At 41.0% G+C, this 17,087-nt stretch overlaps 2 long non-coding RNA genes across 3 annotated transcripts; one reads left to right on the forward strand and one right to left on the reverse strand.

Moving 5' to 3' along the window:
• The first annotated feature begins 6,444 nt into the window (after positions 1 to 6,444).
• LOC139707207 (uncharacterized) lies at positions 6,445 to 11,970 on the forward strand. Its single transcript, XR_011708745.1, has 2 exons — positions 6,445 to 6,516; positions 11,630 to 11,970. It is a non-coding gene; the product is annotated as an uncharacterized lncRNA (long non-coding RNA).
• On the reverse strand, positions 6,484 to 11,634 carry LOC139707206 (uncharacterized). Of its 2 annotated transcripts, XR_011708744.1 has the most exons (3): positions 11,490 to 11,634; positions 9,216 to 9,283; positions 6,484 to 7,441 (listed from the first exon to the last, which is right to left on the reverse strand). It is a non-coding gene; the product is annotated as an uncharacterized lncRNA (long non-coding RNA). The 2 variants fall into 2 exon arrangements; XR_011708743.1 differs by lacking the exon at positions 9,216 to 9,283.
• Positions 11,971 to 17,087: the final 5,117 nt, after the last annotated feature.

Consider the following 17,087-nt stretch of genomic DNA (forward strand, 5'->3'; position numbering starts at 1 on the left):
TTTTTTTTTTTTTTTTTTTTTTTTGGTGCTGGGGCTTGAACAACCCAGGGCCTTGTGCATGTGAGGCAAGTACTCTACCCACTCAGCCCCAACTGTCTTGATTTTTAACTGTTCCATTCTATCTGTGCCCTTTTTGTCCCCTCCAAAAACTTGCCATTATTGAAATTCAAGGAATCTCAAACCCCCAGCTAGTACTGGTATATATATGGTAATACACTCTCTGTCTCTGTCTTTTCTCTCTCTCTCTCTGTCTCTTTCTCTCTCTCTCTCTTCTTTTTTTGGTACTGGGATTAAACCCAAGGACACTCTACCACTTAGTTATATTCCCAGTCCTTTTTTTTTTTTTTTTTAACTTCAAGACAGAGTTTTTGTTAAATTGCAGTGCCTGACCTCTAACTTGCAATCCTCCTATCTCAGCCTCCTGAGCCACTGGGATTATAGGCATGCACCACGGTGCCCAGCATTAGCCACTTTCTTGCTTTACCTGCTCAGAACAAGTTAGATTTAAAGGTCAGGAATATACCTCTCCCATTATGTTCTTAGAAACTAATTAATTATCTTAGTTATGTTTTAATATATATATTTTTTAACTAAGGTAGAGGAAAGTTATCCCAGTTACCTCAAAATGTGGGGGTCTTGGGACAGCAACCTCTTTTTGATTAGATATCTCACCTTCTCCAGCAAGTTGATATGAAAATTCCAAACATACACAAAAGCTAGAAGTAGCCAGTTGTGGTGGCATTTGTCCGTACTCCCAGCTTCTCAGGAGACTGAGGCAGGAGGATCCAAGTTTGAGGCTAGCCTCAGCAATTTAGCGAGAGTCTGTCTCAAAATAAAAAATAAAAAGGGCTGGGGATGTGACTCAGTGAAAGAACATTTGCCTGGGTTCCATCCTTAGTACCCCCCCAAAAATGGAAAGTTAGAAATGTAGAGCGAACACTCGTACCCAACACCTGGACTCTACTTGGTTCATCTATGCCTCCGTCCATTTTAATTCATTTATTAGTGTGTGTGTTGGGGGTTGAACCCAAGGCCCTGCACATGCTAAGCACACGCTCCACCACTAAGCTACACCCCAGCCTGGAGGTTGTTTCTCTTTTAATTCATCTTTCTGTTGACCACTTCTTTTTTTAATCCTCCTTACCTCAAACTTACTGTGAGCCACCTGAGAAAACATGGACCTGGGACTTGGGCCCCAGGAGGGTGTGTGGAAGCGGGTGGTCCCAGGGCCTGTCCCCACCTGGACAGAAGGCCCTCATGGCACCAAACAGAAGCAAACAAGCAGAGCAACAGCTGGTTCAACTTTCACAGGGACTCAAGAGGGGACCCCAGGAGACCAGGATGCTCTGGCCCACCTCATGCAGCCTCACACAGGAAGGCCAGGGCCAGGGCCAACATCCCAGTACACAACCCACCGCAGTGTGCCAGGGCCACCTGAGGCGCTTGTTTAAACCCTAACAAGGGAAGAGGAAACAGGTTTTCTTCCCTATTTTAACAACTGAAACCCCTTTTCTCTGCACGCACACACACCAACAAACACGGCCACACACGCCCTTCCCCATCCCCCCACCCACACACACCATCCCAAGCCCTTGCACCTAGGCCCCTACACGCACTCTCCGGAACACCCTCTGCTTGTGCACACACAGTAGGGCCTCCTGTCTTGAGTATTCTTTAAAAAGTCACTTTTCACTGAGGACATTTCAGCTGAGCTCATATTTCATCTCCCCTTTTGGGAAAATCACATTTTCAAAACTGCTTTTATTCATTGGCCATTGAGAATCGGCCAAGTCGCAGCCCCCTCACGGTTTTCACTTCGGTTTTATTTATTAACACCCTCCCTCTCTTGCAAATGAAAAATTGTGAAACCCTTTTTAAACTGAAGGCTCTTTTACCCACCAAGCCGGTTTTTCAAAATCAGAAGTCACTGATCTGCCTGCTAGTCTCCTTTGATACCCAGAGGTCTCTCCTTTGATACCCAGAGGTCTCTAAGTTAACTAAAAACACAATAGCTCCCATTGCCAGGCATTCGGAGTGGATCCTGCTCTGTGGGATTCGGAATCATTATTACCACTTTATGGTGAGGGTTGAACCAAGAGATGGCCAGTCTGGCTAAAGGTCTACCAAATTATTCAGTTATAAAAATATAAAGCAGCCAGATGTGGTGGCACATGCCCATAATCCCAGCAGCTCGGGAGGCTGAGGCAGGAGGATCTTGAGTTCAAAGCCAGCCTCAGCAAAAGTGAAGCACTATGAGTCTCCTGAAGTAACTTAACCTCCCGTGCTGTGTCACTAGGGAAGCAATAGGAAATGACAGCTATAAACCCTCCCTGTGTATAACCTCTTGCCAAACTCAGAGGGTGGCAACAGCAAGCTACTATCAACTCTTCAGTTTTTGGAGAGACACAAAATAAGTTAGGAGGAAAAGCAAGCTTCTCTCCTGGGTGTCTGAGTCTAGGCAGTAGCAAATATATAGCTGTGTCCCTGTGCATGTATGTTAGCTTTGGCCATTTTATATGTTTTCATATGTTTCTCAGTAGTGTTTCTTTGTACTTTATATAAATTAAAAGCATTTTTAACACTTAAAAAAAAGTGAAGCACTAAGCAACTCACTGAGACCCTGTCTCTAAGTAAAATACAAAAATAGGGCTGGAGATGGCTCAAAATAATAATAAAATAAATAAAGCAATAAACCTTTCTTGGCTTGGGAAGCAGGAAATGAATACACTGTGATAGAAAAACACATTTTTTTTTTTCCTTTTCTCAAGTAGCATAGTTGAATCCATTCTAAGGAGCAAGTTTTCTGTCTTGGATGCAGATGCAAATCTTTGACTATCTTTGCTCTTAAGGAGCGGAGCCAGTTTTTCTGCTGGTAAGATCTGCTGAGAGCTTCCTCTGAGTCAGAGTTCTGTGCACTTGATTCACAGCCAGTTTACCTGGGGCCCACCCTCAAGAACACATGTACAGAATTTAGGAAGTTCTGGAACTAGGATGGAGGAGGGAAATCACATCTCTGTTTCCACTAACTGCAAACTGAGATTCAGCATTTGCTTCTGTGAAGGTCATCAAGAAGCAACAGCATTATTGTGACTCTGTTCCCAGTAAAATCCCAGATATGTTCATGTCATGTGACAGTCGTCATGGTGACCTCAGATAACTTTTCCATTCATCTCTACTTTTGAATTAAGGTAGTGAACCAACTTGTTGCCATTTATCCATAATCAAGAAGGGCTTGCAGGCTGGGGATACAGCCCAGTTGGTAGAGTGCTTGCCTTGCATGCATAGGCCCTGGATTCAATCCCCAGCACCACAAAAAAAAAAAAAAAAAAAAAAAAATGGGCTTGTGTTGGGCTGGGATTGTGGCTCAGTGGTAAAGCACTTGCCTTGCATGTGTGAGGCACTGGGTTTGATCCTCAGCACCACATAAAAATAAATAAATAAAAGTATTGTGTCCATCTAAAATTAAAAAAGAGAAGGACTTGTGTGACATCATTGGCATTTTGCTAAGTATTTTAATACCTGAGTTTTGTTATCATTGTTTTATTTTCTGTAGACACCTTTTAAGAATTATTTTAATATTTGGGTGGTAAAATACATATCAGGATCACCCTCATTGGAGCCCATTAAAAGATTTTTTTTTGTAGTTGTTGTTGGACACACTTTTATTTTTATTTATTTTTATGTGGTGCTGAGGATCGAACCCAGGACCCCACACATGCTAGGTGAGCGCTCTACCACTGAGCCACCACCCCAGCCCATGGGTGCCTATTTTTAAGCAGCAGCTTTAGGTCCAGTCACTGAGTCCTGTAACCCTCCCCTCTGTCCCTCACCAGAGCTTTTCTCATCTTATGAAACTTAGATTCTGTCCCCATTCCACAGTGACTCCCCACACCTCCCCACCCAGGCTCCCATCAACTGCCACTCCACGTTCTGTCTACGAATTTGACTGAGTTATCTCAAATAAGTGGACCTGCACAGTATTCGTCCTTTTGTGACCAGTTTATTTCACTGAGCACAGTGTCCTCAAGGTTCAGGCTTGTCATAGCATTCTGTCAGGTCAGAGTCTCTTCTTATTTATTGTTTGGTGCTAGGGATTGAACCCAGGGGTGTCTTACCACTGATTTACATCCCTAGCCTTTTTTATTTTTTTAATTTAGAGACAGTGTCTTTTTTTTTTTTTTTTTTAAATATTTATTTATTTATTTTTAGTTTTCAGCCGACACAACATTTTTGTTTGTATGTGGTGCTGAGGATTGAACCTGGGCCGCACGCATGCCAGGCGAGTGCACTACCGCTTGAGCCACATCCCCAGCCCTAGAGACAGTGTCTTGCTAAGTTGCTTAGGTCCTCACTAAGTTTCTGAGGCTGGCTTTGAATTTGCAATCCCCTTGCCTCAGCCTCCTGAGTTGCTGAGATTACAGGTGTGTGCTATTGTGCCCAGCTCCCGACCCTCACCGTTTTTAAGACTAAATGACATTCCATTATTTGTAATGCCACATTTTGTCTATCCAGTTATCCATTAGTGGTCACTTGGGTTGGATATACCTGGTTTTCTTTGTCATTCCATGTATTTTATCAAATGCACCATATTTTAGTCAGCTGCACTGGTACACACACCTCTAATCCCAGCAACTGGGGAGGCTGAGGTAGGAGGATTATAAATTTAAGGCCAGCCTCAGCAACTTAGTGAGAACTTGTCTCAAAATAAAAATTAGGTAGTGCTGGGATGTGACTCAGTGGTAGAGCACCTCTGGGTGCAATCCCCAAACCACAAAATAAAATAATTTTTAAAATGAAAACTTTATTTGGGAGCTGGGACTGTACAACATGCACAAGGCCCTGAATTCAATCCCCCAAACCACAGAAATAAATAAGATTTTAAAAAAATAAAACCTTATTTTGAGAAGGGGTCCACAGGCTTCCCTGGCCTGCCAGCGGGATCCACATGAGATACACAGCATGTGTGTGTGGGGTGGGGTGGGGTGGGGATGCTCCTCTGAGATGGACATTAGGAAATCAGCTCAAAAAAGAACCAAAGGGACCCCTGGCCCTAGAGTGTGACACAGGGCTCCCTGGTGTCCCTCCACAGCAATGCACTGAGGCTCACTCCCAGTACAAGCTCTGGGGTCCTGTAATTGCTCTAGTCTAGAGCAAATTTCCCAGTGAAAAAGCTGAGTCCTGAGAATTTTCACCCTGGTGCCATGGGAGACCCTCTGGAAAATGCTAGAGCACTCTGACATCACCCTGTAATGATCCTCTCCTGTCTCGTGAGCACTGTGGGGGGAATAATAGTAGCTGAGCTGATACTGATTGGGAACCTTCCTTGCCAAGCAATGTAATATTCCCAGCAGTTCTACAGGCAGGTGCTTTCACTACCCCATCACACAGAAGAGAAAGTAGAGCCCCGGGGCTGTTAGTGATTTGCAAGAAGCATACTGGTGTTGAGTGGCTTGACCTCTGAACCCCGGAGGTCTGGGTGCAGCGCATTATACTACAATGTGCTGTGAGTGTCCCCTTCTAGAAGCAAGCCTCAAGGAGCAGCAAGCAGGGAAGGCATCTAAAGGTCTTTGAATCTCTTTGTCAAAACATTTTTTCACCTTGTTTAGAAAATACACTGGTTTGATTTCAAGAAGCAAATTAACAGTTAAAAGCCCAGGTTCTAGAAATATTCAAACTCGGCAGATATGAGAGAAATGCAAATCAAAGTGACATTATGAGAGAGCATTTTGCACTCATCAGAATGGCAAAAAAATTAGGGAGGTGGAAATGAGGGAGGTGGAGCGTTGGCAGAGGTGTGCTGAGAGGCGGGAGAGCCTCCTGCTGAAGGCCCGAGTCCCAGCCTGCTGGGTGAGCTCCACCCCAGCCAGGCATTTCTGGCTGGTTTCCTTATCTGGAAAATGGAGGCAGTCTTGCCTGCTCCACAGAAATGTTTTGAGGACCTAAGCCAGGCATCCACTTCAGTCCCCAGGCTGGTGCCTGTGGTAATAAGGGCTCCCCCAGCTCCCAAAGGCCCCCCGAAACTTTTCTTTGTTGTATCCTCGGTGCCTGGAGCAATGGAGTACAGGGCCAGGGAAGCACCCAAGAGAAATGTGGAAGAGTCACACCTCAGGACCAGCCTGAGGCTACACCCATAATTCCAAAGACTCGGGAGGCTGAGGCAGGAAGGATCACAGGTTCAAGGCCAACATGGGCAATTTAATGAGACCCTGTCTCAAAATAACAAATATAAAGAACTGAGGATGTAGCTCAGTGGCAGAGTACCCCTGGGCTCCATCCCCAATACAGGAAGGGGAGAAAAAAGGAGGCCAGGGTTGGTGGGCTTTTCTATAAAAGGCTAGATAGTCAATACTTCAAGCTTTGCAAACTGTTCTGTGAATGTTTCAGAACAGTACTGAGGCTTGAACCCAGAGGTACTACGTAAGTGGAAGACATACTGAAAGACCCACCGATTCCCTGTCCAAGAAAGACGCACGAGGCACTGGCTGCAAACGCAAGAGGCGATTTATTGATACACAGGCGCCTGCGGGTGCCCAGCGAAACCTCAGCCGGAGCTTCGGTGAACTGGCACACCGGGCGTTGGGGTACAGATCTTTTATAGGGTACAGTGGTCAGTTTCCCTCCTAGCACAGTAACAGGTATCTCATTGGCTCTTTTGAATCCAGCATATAGGTCACTTAAAGGGTAAACTTGTTTTTCACTATAGGTTCCTGGAAAAACCACATAAAAAACATTTATTATTCATTGTATGGTTTTTCATTGTATGATCCTGTTTGCCCAATCGTGCTGGTTCCTTTCCCAACCATCCTGTCCTTTCTTAATCGGTTACACTTAACTGATTTTCTGAAAAATACATCTGACGTCTGTGCAGGTGTGGAAGCAAGCCCTGGTGATTTATTACTGGGCCTAAAGTTATTGGGCTGGGGTCTTTCATTCCCCCCTTTTTCTTTATCATGGATAGAATCTTATATCCATTGTCCTGCTTGCTCAGGTTCTTGGATTAAGCTTGTGTGTGACCCTGTTTGTTGTTTAAGCAACTGGTACTGTTGAGTTAGAACCATAGTTTGGATTATAGAAAGTCTCTCTCTCATGAATTGCACCAATCTATTGAGTATGCAGGGTCCAAACGTTAGGATTATTAGCAGAATAACTAAAGGTCCCGCTATGGTGGATAGCAAAGTAGTTAACCATGGGGATTTGTTAAACCAATGTTCAAACCATCCTTGTTGTGCTTCAAATTTTTTTTTTTTTTAATTTGGGAACTCCTTATTGCTGTGAGGAAGGGGGACGAAGAGAATCTTTCTGGCTTCTTCAGGCTGAAAAGGGACGGCGTGGGGCAAGCAGTTTGGAGTCCCCCTTAAAAATATCGGGTCTATCGAGTGGTCCATGATGAAAGTCTAATTGAGAAGTAATAGGCTGGAGGGCCATTTGAGTGATGGGTGGTCTATAAGAGAAACAAGAACTTATTAGTACTGGAACCATATTGATGCAGTAAAAAATGCCACAGCACAGAAATATGCCAATGAGTATAATGGCCAAGACAAAGATTAACAATGTTTTCCATCAGGCAGTACCAGGAACTAGGAGCTAGGATATTGTTTCCATGAAAAAGTTGCTGAGGACATGGCTTCCATCTAAGCAGGTAAATCTTTAAGGATATTTGTCACATTGTCAGAAATGTCAGGGATGTCAACACAACAACTAACATGTAGGGTTATAGATGTCTTTTCCTTTAAGATATAGTTTAATAATTTAATGCCATCTGATCCTGCAAAATCCTTTTACTAGTATAACCTCTGTGTCTAATAGAGAAATCTTTAATTCTGCTACTTAGGGCTGGATAACCATATTAGCAAACATCAAGCCTACCTGCGTTGGCTAGAAATAAAGGCCTTAGACTAAAACTATTCTAGCAGTCCCTTTGACAGTTATCAGGCATTTCTGTCTAAGAATCTCTTTTGTAGCCTCCAGTTTACTTATTTATGGAAGTTACATTTAACTATTATTATCATTTAAGATGTCCAGGAACAGCTGTGCTTTGGCTTTGACTGTCTTTGCTAAGTGTTTAAGATGAAGCAAGTCAAACTGACTTTTGTTTCTACCTATTGTTTACAGTCAGCTGAGTTATCCTGGGAGTCCTCGGGAACTTCATAGCAGCTTTTCAGTTCTGCTAGTGCCATTTGCGCTAGGATGGGCCCAGGCCTTGCTTGACCATATGGCTTCCCTCAGAAGCATCAGGGATGTCTCCCTTTTCTAATGACCCTCCTCTTTACAGCAAATGCACTGATTGGCTTTCTGTCCTCCACTGGTCTCATTAATCTCCCTGCTCAGGAGGTTATGTGGCCTAGAGTTGCTGAGCCCTTTGGAGAAGTCCCCTATTCCCTGATTCAGACTGACTCAGAGGGCAAGAGCCGAATATTGGTTTTCTTGGCCCTTTTAATTTAACTAATTTTAAAAACTTGATCTTAAACATCCAGCAAATAAGTTAACAGCCTTATATTAAGAGCACTGGGCTTTAATGTCTATCTCTCTATCCTGTAGGTGATAACTCCTTATCTTATGTTGACCCAGGTTGTGTTCTTAAAGCAATACCTCTTTAAAACATTAACAGGCAATCTTTAAACCATCTATAAGCAAACTACAAAACAAAATTAACTAGGGTAAAAACATATTTAGCTTATATAATAGCTACCTTGAATTCTAGCAGGGTTATACATCATAATTTCCTGTTTGAGATCCTAGTAATCTTGGCACAAACCTATTTTTGGACACAACTTTAACTGTACTGAAATCTGGCTTACTTTTTTCATAGCCACTTTCACATGTAGTGAGATGGGACAGAGCCTTATTTCAAGTAAGGCAGGGCTCTTTATAAATCTCAAGTACTATAGTTCTGAAGCTGATCATTTTACAAAGTTTACATAAATTGTTGTTCAAGTTTACATGAACATTAGCTAACATAACATAATATCACACCTAAAACATGAATTAAAGGCTGAAAGCTTTTAACCTCTTGTAGAAAAGTAGTAATGTACTTTTGTGTTTTGCAATAAAACCTTCACATAGATTAGGCTCTTATTAACTTAAAAATACATGAATTGTATCTCAGAGTAGAAAGTAACATGGAACCGTACATATCTTATTGATAACAAGTTCAGTTATAGAACACAAATGATATAATTGAATCTCCAACATTTTTTTTTTAAGCCTAAAATTACCATACAACTTTAGAACACCAGCTTGATATAATGTTCTTTTGAAGCTTCTACCTTACAGACTTGTATACCTGGAAGATATGGACACATTAATAACACCATAATTACATAAACCTCCTTTTGTTCACATTTTGAAACAATACTTGTAAACTTTTAAATTTAAGCAGAGTTAACATTTTATTAGGGCCTTTTTGAACACCTAGAAAAACTTATAAGCTTAATTTTGAGGACATCTTTACTTTTATCTGTTTACCCAATCTAAATTGAACCGTTTGAATCACGTGAATTAAAGATATTTGGATCTATTTTTAATTTTTTTTTTTTTTATGAGCGCTCCTCATCTGTCAATTGTTATATCACTGTAGGATATATGGACATACACACATACAGACATACCGACATACAACACATAACAAGAGTGTGCACACATAACAATAATAAAGGCCTCGTAGCTTTTCGCAGATGAAATTTCCATTGCAATGTTTTTTTGTTTTTCTTTAAAAAAACTTCACTGATCAGAAAAACATTAACCTAGGTCTGCAGGATCAGAATCACGAGCTCAAAAAAAAAAAAAAAAAAAAAAAAATACAGAATCTAAGAAAAAACAAGAGTCCTAAAGAGAAAAAAAAAAGATGACTGGCCAGTAGTTAGTAAATACCATACAATTTACTTCTTGGTTTGGTCTAGTTTGAGTTGAGCAGACACTTTAGGCCTAAGGCATTTTAACCTTAAGTTATATTTCCAGGTTTAGATGTTGAAAATTATGATACAAATTTAAGAAGCAATTTTCAAAATTTAAAATTTTATATCTTTTTACATTAGAAAAACTTGTTCATATAAAACTGGAAATAGGATCTCTACCATCAGAAGAAATTTCTTTAGTACCTCTAAGCCACTTTGCTTGTTCTGAAGTTTCTAAAGTAGCATTGAGTTACATTAAATTTGCCCACACATTACCATATATATCTGAAATTAAGCTTTGAAAATTTCTAAGACTATTGCTATTTAATTATCTAATGTCATTTTTATGAGCCAGACCAACGTTTTAATTTCTTTTCAGGCTACCCAGTTCAAAATTGAAACTCTTTAATTTTTTTTTTTTTTTATCCCAAGTATTTAAGTTTTTTTTTTTTTTTTGGCATGAACCATCTGAAATCAAACTAAACAATTGCTTAAACCCAACTTTTAACTGCAAGATAGTGCAATGCTTTAGAAACCCATTCAGATACCAGATTGTTACAATAAAAATTATTATTATTATTTTTTTTAGACACACATTTAACCTAGATTATCCCTAAGAAACAATCAGACAACCAGATAAGAAAATATCTCTCCAGGTTTTGAACTTTCATTTAATTATGACTCCCATCAGTGGCACCATAGACTTTCCCATGAGTGGACCAGATGTTTTCACGTAGAGGCAACTATAGGTGTAAAATCAAGGGTCCCAGTGTGACTGGCTTTACTGCATTCAGTGTCCCTTCTTTTTAAGTAAACAGAGGTGGCATAATCCTTAAGATGTAGATAAGGACCCAGGGAACTCCCCAGAGCTAAATGGCTCTGGCAGCTGCTGGGAGTCCCTTAATCCCATCTTTCACCCATAGGATCAGTTCCTCCAGTTTGGTTTGACCTTAGGCATTAGGCATTTTTTTTTTTTTTCTAACTTTTTAGTAGCCAGCTCCCAAAAAGTCCATCCTCTGCTTGCAGTTGTTTCGAGTGCTAGGCTTCCCCAAGAGAGCAGAGTGGGGACTCCTTAAAAGTCCCCTTGAGAGTGTTAAAATTTGTGACTGAAAATTTGGTTCCCATCTCTAAAGCCAATTAACACTAATTTAATAATGAGGACAGGGCTTTGAGAAAAGTCAAAGCGAGATGTTAAAGTTGTTATAGATTGTCCCATGTTAGTCTTAGATGGAGTGAAAAAGTGCAAAGGCAAGAAGACAGACACAAATATCAGACTGGACACAGAGAACGCTGCGCGGCTCGAGCACAAACCGAACGTACCTGACGGATTAGGGAGAGGAGGGATACCGTCACCTCCGTCACCCACGAGTACAGTGTACTCTACAGAACATTGGAGGCCCCCCAAGATGGGCCTCCCTGAGCCCCTGGGACGTCTCCCAGGGTGGCAGGGGAGAAGTCCGAGTTCGTCAACTCCTTCTCAAGCTGCCCAGAATACAGAGCGATTACGCGTAATCGTACAGACGCTGCGCATGAACAGATAACAAGATAACAACCAGACAGACAGAGACACAAAATGACACGAACTGGCCAGCTTACCTCCCAGTGGTTATCGGGTGTTCCTCGGGCAGGGATCCGGACGGGGTTACAGGAGTTCTCCTGGCTGGCTCGCCAAATGAAAGACCCACCGATTCCCTGTCCAAGAAAGACGCACGAGGCACTGGCTGCAAACGCAAGAGGCGATTTATTGATACACAGGCGCCTGCGGGTGCCCAGCGAAACCTCAGCCGGAGCTTCGGTGAACTGGCACACCGGGCGTTGGGGTACAGATCTTTTATAGGGTACAGTGGTCAGTTTCCCTCCTAGCACAGTAACAGGTATCTCATTGGCTCTTTTGAATCCAGCATATAGGTCACTTAAAGGGTAAACTTGTTTTTCACTATAGGTTCCTGGAAAAACCACATAAAAAACATTTATTATTCATTGTATGGTTTTTCATTGTATGATCCTGTTTGCCCAATCGTGCTGGTTCCTTTCCCAACCATCCTGTCCTTTCTTAATCGGTTACACTTAACTGATTTTCTGAAAAATACATCTGACGTCTGTGCAGGTGTGGAAGCAAGCCCTGGTGATTTATTACTGGGCCTAAAGTTATTGGGCTGGGGTCTTTCAATACCTTGGTTAATATTCCTCCTGGGCACAATTTCATGTGTCACAAAATGGATGAGTGTGTGGCTATGTTCCAATAAAACTATATTTGTAGACACTGAAAAAAGATTTATTTATTTATTTGTTTATTTTTGTATGTGGGGATTGAACCCACAGCTTTGAAGTCAGATTTACAGATAGGTAGTTAGTGTAGTTAGGTAAATCGGGTCTGATATCTAGTAAGATAAATAAAATGGAGGCCTTTATTGAGAATGGAGTCCAGGAAACTAGAGCAGCACTTGAGGAAATTGAAATGTTAATGTCCCCAAAGCCCAGAGCCCATCCCAAGGAAATGTTAATGAAACAGCTCCCAGCAAACACTGAGATGCTTTCCAAAAGCCGCCCCAGGCCCTTCCTGCCCAGGTTACTCCTTCAGCCCACCTGTCCCCCTCCTTTTGGGCCCTCCTACCTACGTTCTATCACTGAAAGAAAACGGAGAACACATGACAGGAATGCGACAGGAATGAGGGAAAGCCGAAAGAAGACCTTAGCTATAAAAAAGGGAAGACCACCCCGCTTCCACGGATTCCACCTCTTGGGTCCCCTTCTTCCTCCAGGAGAAGTCTTTTCTGCTGTCCTTAATAAAGCCTCTACTTTCCCCTCCACACTTGCCTCGGGCTTCTCTGGTGTTACACTTCAGCACTGGGGAAGCAGCGGTAACAGCTTCACATACCCCAAGACACATTCTGCCACTGACCTATAGCCCCAGCTCCAAATTTCTTAATTGACAAATAATAATTGCGTGTATTTATGGGATACAGTGTGACAATCTGATATACAATGATCAAACCAGGAAATTAACATTTCCGTCTCCTTAAACATTTATCATTTCTCTGGGCACTTTGAGACTCCCTTCTTCTGGTTCTTAGTACAATATATTATCAGTTGAAAACACAGTTGCTCTCCTGTGCTACAGAGCGTGAGAACTTACCTTCCTACCCAACTAACTGCACTTCAGTACCTGTCCTCTCCCCTTTGTCCCCTCCCAGCTCCTACCCTCTAGCCATCACTCCTTCACTCTTTTTCTCTATGAGATTAGCTCTTTAGCTTCCACATATGAGTGAGAACTTAATGTCACATCCCCCAGGTCCACCGTGTTGCCTCAGATGGCAGGACTTACTTACTCTTACACATGAATAATATTCCACCTGGGCACTGAAATTTTAGTTATTACTGGTCATAATACCTTTATTTTATTTATTTGTTGATTTATTTATTTTTATGTGGTGCTGAGGATCAAACCCAGTGCCTCACACATGCTAGGCAAGCACTCATATCACTGAGCTTTAACCCCAGCCCCTGGGCACTGAAATTTTCACAAAATATTACTCTTCTTTTGATTCCTCCTCCACCCTGCCAATCATTACAAAAATCTTAGCTTGAAGATTATACAAACACTCCTGCAGACCAGACTCAGTCCCTGGACTCAAGTTTGCTGAGCTCTATTCCAGAGTTACACATGAACAGAATCTAAAAATACCACAAGCAAAGCCGATGATCTTGGGCAGGATAAGGATTAAAGAGAGACAACCATATGTCCTAGTTTTCTTTATGTTTTTTTTTTTTTTTTTTTTCCTGCAGGGCAGGGGGCTACTGGGGATTGAACACAGGGGCACTTTGCCACTGGGCGACATCCCCAGATTTTATTTTATTTTGACAGACGGTCTTGCTAAATTGCCCAGATGAGATATTCTTGCCTCAGCCTCCTGAGTTGAGAGGATGACTGGTGTGTGCCACTGTGTGCCTAGCTGTCCTAGTTTTCCAGAGATTAATTACCCCAATTTATGCCTGTGATTCATGGCCCTTCACTCTCAGCCCACCCTCCTGCCCTAAGTCAACCATTGTTCTATCCACATAACTGGAAAATATACATTTCTTAATGTGTCCCCAATCTCTAAGGCAGGGGTCAGCAATATTTTTTTCCTGTAAAGGGCCAGACAGCAAATACAGTAGTTGCTCTGTATCTGCAGATTCTACACACTTGGATTGAATCAATCATGGATTAAAAAATAATAATTAGAAAAAAAATTGTGTCTATATTAAACATGTACATAATTTTCCTTGTCATTATTCCCTAAATAATACAGTGTAAAAACTATTTACATAGCATTTACATTATGTCAGGTATGATAAGTAATCTGGAGATGATTCAAAGTATACAGGAGCATCTGCATAGGTTATATGCAAATACTATGTGGCTTTATGAGGGATTTGAACATCCATAGATTTTGGTATCTAAAGGGGGGGTGTCCTGGACCCAATCCCCATAGACACAGAGAGGCAGCTATATTTTTGGCTATGTACTATGCAATTTCTGTTAAAAGTGCTTAATTCTGCCAATGCACAAAACAAATGGGAAAAAAAGCAATTATTAACTCCAGGAAAAATTAAAAGTTGTACCAGAAGGATACTTCACGGTTCAGTAGTGAATGAAATTTATGTGATCACAATAATGAAAACATTCACTGTATATTTAATCGAAAAAAAATGTGATATAGGTATGTTAAGGGGATAGAGGAAATAATGGAATATAAGCTAAAAATCCTATTGGTCATAATACAGGATCAATAGATAGTTTCTAATGTGGATGATATCCACTGCAATATCAAAATATTGCAGAATAGATTTATTACATAAAAGCATGTAGGTAGATCCACAAGAGACAACTAAAAGAATGGGTATCTTTGAAAGGAATATGGAGGTGTTGGAGAGTACAGGTTTATAATTATTGGTGCTTTGTACTAATTTGCTTTTTACAAAATATATTTTAAAATCTTAAAGTCAAATAAGAGACACCTACCTTAATTTTAGCAGATCCCAGGTACTTCAATTAAAAATAAAACATTTTGAGGTGCTGGGGCTGTAGCTCAGTGGCAGAGCACTTGCCTAGTATGTGTGAGGCACTGGGTTTGATCCTCAGCACCACATAAAAATAAATAAAGATATTGTGTCTACCTACAACTAAAAAATAAATGTTTTTTTTAAAAAATAAAAATAAATAAATAAATAAATCACGATGAAACAAAAAAAAACTTACCTTGATATTATTTTACCTTTCAAAAATGCTTGTGATAAGGTGGGTATGGTGGTGCACTCCTGTAACCCCAGTGGCTCTGGAGGCTAAGGAAGGAATATCACAAGTTCAAAGCCAGCCTCAGCAACCTAGCAAGGCCCTAAGCAACTTAGTGAGACCCTTTCTCAAAACAAAAAATAAAAAGGAATTGAGATGCATTCTACTGTCATGTATAACTAATTGGAACAACTAAATTAATTAATTAAAAAATAAACATAAAAAGGGTTGCGACATGGCTCAGTGGTTAAGTGTCCCTGGGTCTAATCTCTGGTATAAAAAATTGTGGAAGGAATGAGAACATTTTAAGATTTCCCATCTTGTGCTGGGAATATAGCCCAGTGGTAATTAAGCACTTGCCCAGCATGTGTGAAACCCTGGGTTTAATAAATAAATAAATAAAATTTGTCATCTGGGCGCAGTGGCCCACGCCTGTAATCTCAATGGCTCAGGAGTTCAAAGCCAGCCTCAACAAAAGCAAGGCACTAAGCAACTCAGTGAGACCCTGTCTCTAAATAAAATACAAAGTAGGGCTGGGGATGTGGATCAGTGGTTGAGTGCCCTGAGTTCAATCCCCAGTATCAAAAAGAAAAAGAAAAAGAAAAAATTGCAAATTTGCAACTCTTAATGAAGTAACTGAGTCAATGAAGAACCAGCAGTGGATGTGAAAACCATCAGGTGAAAGGTCATAAGGAAGTGGCACATTGGTCCTGTGCCAATGTAGCATCCAGACAGTGCTTGTAAATTGCAAGAGGAGAACACACCCTTTCTGTGGTCAGGATCCTAACCAAGAGATCAACTTTGGCATCACTGAGAGTGAGATCACCAGACACCACATGCCTCTTCTGGAGGCAAGGGGACCTCAGAGGCTTCAGCCTTACAGAGTTCTGGCCATTATGTTTCACCTGAATCTGCTCAAGTCTTTAGATCTAACTTCCAGTGTACAGGAAAAAATAGGAAAGAGGAACAGGCTAAGTAGTACCACAAAAAGCCAATCAGAATGTGCCACACTCTGCAAACTTCTTGGCCAAATCTCTTCAAAGAGCTGATATGTCAGATGTGGAAATCATCCTAGATTTAAAAAAAAAAAAATGGCTAATAGGATGTAATTATCAGATTCAATATGTGAAATTTTATTGGATCCTTGTTCAAGAGAACAACTATGGAAGACATTTGGGAGAACAACTGTAGAAATTTGAATATGGACCAGATATTACATAATAGTATGTTCTTTTTTTTTTTTTAAATAGTTCTTTAATGCTTATTTTTTTTTAAGAGAGAGAGAGAATTTTAATATTCATTTTTTAGTTTTAATCGGACACAACATCTTTGTTTGTATGTGGTGCTGAGGATCGAACCCGGGGCCGCACGCATACCAGGCGAGCGCGCTACCGCTTGAGCCACATCCCCAGCCCAATAGTATGTTCTTAAAAGAAGCAGGCTGAAGTTTTGTGGTTGGATTTTCTTTTTCTTTTTTTTTTTTTTTTTTTTGGTACTGGGGATTGAACCCAGGGGCACTTTACTACTGAGCCACATCCTCAGCCATTTTTATTTTTTATTTTGAAACCTGATCTCACTAACCTGATCTTGCTAAATTGCTGAGGCTGGCACTGAACTTGTAATTCTCCTGCCTCAGCCTCCCAAACTGCTGGGATTACTGGCTCCAGCTGCCAGGCAGCCAGGCTGAACTATTTAGAAATGGAATGTTGTGATGTCTGCTGCAACTTACTTTCAAATCATCCAGGAAAAAATAGTTACATAGATAAAAAATATATATTGTAAAATCTTAGCCACCGTTACATAGAAGTAGTAACTATGCTAATGTTTATTGCTTCATTTTTTTTTCATATGGCTGAAATAGTTAAAAATAAAAAGGTAGCTGGGAGCAGTGATGTATATCTGTACTCCCAGATCCTTGA

Source organism: Marmota flaviventris, chromosome 10 (genome assembly GCF_047511675.1).
Source record: "Marmota flaviventris isolate mMarFla1 chromosome 10, mMarFla1.hap1, whole genome shotgun sequence".
Taxonomy (NCBI): Eukaryota; Metazoa; Chordata; class Mammalia; order Rodentia; family Sciuridae; genus Marmota; species Marmota flaviventris.